The sequence below is a fragment of the Aplysia californica genome, unplaced genomic scaffold (genome assembly GCF_000002075.1).
Source record: "Aplysia californica isolate F4 #8 unplaced genomic scaffold, AplCal3.0 scaffold00363, whole genome shotgun sequence".
Lineage (NCBI taxonomy): Eukaryota > Metazoa > Mollusca > Gastropoda > Aplysiida > Aplysiidae > Aplysia > Aplysia californica.
The window spans coordinates 174,642-175,690 of NW_004797633.1; positions in this window are offsets into that span (position 1 = coordinate 174,642).

Consider the following 1,049-nt stretch of genomic DNA (forward strand, 5'->3'; position numbering starts at 1 on the left):
TGTGTGTGTGTGTGTGTGTGTGTGTGTGTGTGTGTGTGTGTGTGTGTGTGTGTGTGTGTGTGTGTGTTGGTCTTTAGGTAGGTAAGAATGAGCAGCGCCACCTGGTCTTCTCTGATGAAAACGTAAAATCATGGCGGCAAAAATTCAAAATTCAAAATCTCCCTAATATAAAAATAACCCAGTTACACCTGTGTAAAAGCAAGACACATCCTTACACCTTTGGAGCATATTATTAAGGAAGTCAAGATCTGAAGGGAGGGAAGTAGTACTTGTACAATCTACTTTCCCCTTGTCTACCGCCCAGGGAAAAAAACTGTGTCATGCATACTACTTTTAAGATCGTCTATTAAAACGTAAAAGCTCAAAGTCAAAGAATCTCAAACAAACGAAAGACGTTTAATCTGCTCCACAGCACCTTCGTGATGCATCATTTCGTTTAGCTTCGTAAGATACTACCTGATACTGCTTAAAACTCAATATTTTGCATTATTTATAGGGTTATATTTATATCTAATCCTCCCCTTGGGCATTGGTTGTTCTGCATCAGCATTATACCTTGTAAATTGTTTGTTGTCGACAGCTTGTTGTTTCTTTTTTTAATTTCCATATTTTCCATATTTTTTATTTGTATTCGTCTTGCACCGGAAGTTGCCCCCGCTTATCGTCCGCCGTGTCCCTGGCGCCATCTTGAAATCCCAGCCCTCCGACCCCCTATAGAGAACCTGACAAGGCTCAGGCGATAGCAACTGGGTTTTTTGACGACTTCTTGCGTTATTTTTGTGCTGCTCTTTTATCACGTTCAAAAATAGGTGGAAAAAAGAAGACAGAGTTTTATTAAAGAACTACCGAGAGAGTTTATTGCAAGAGGACATGTGGGTCTGTTCTTTTTATTTTTCTTTGCCTGAAAAATATTATTTGTATTTTACTCATTTGGGGGTAGTTTTAAGGTCAACATTTATTACAAGTTTGAAAATTATAGGCGCTACCATGCCTGGAACTATGACTTTCGGAAGACAATTTAAATGGTCCGGGATTTTTTTTTTGGGGGG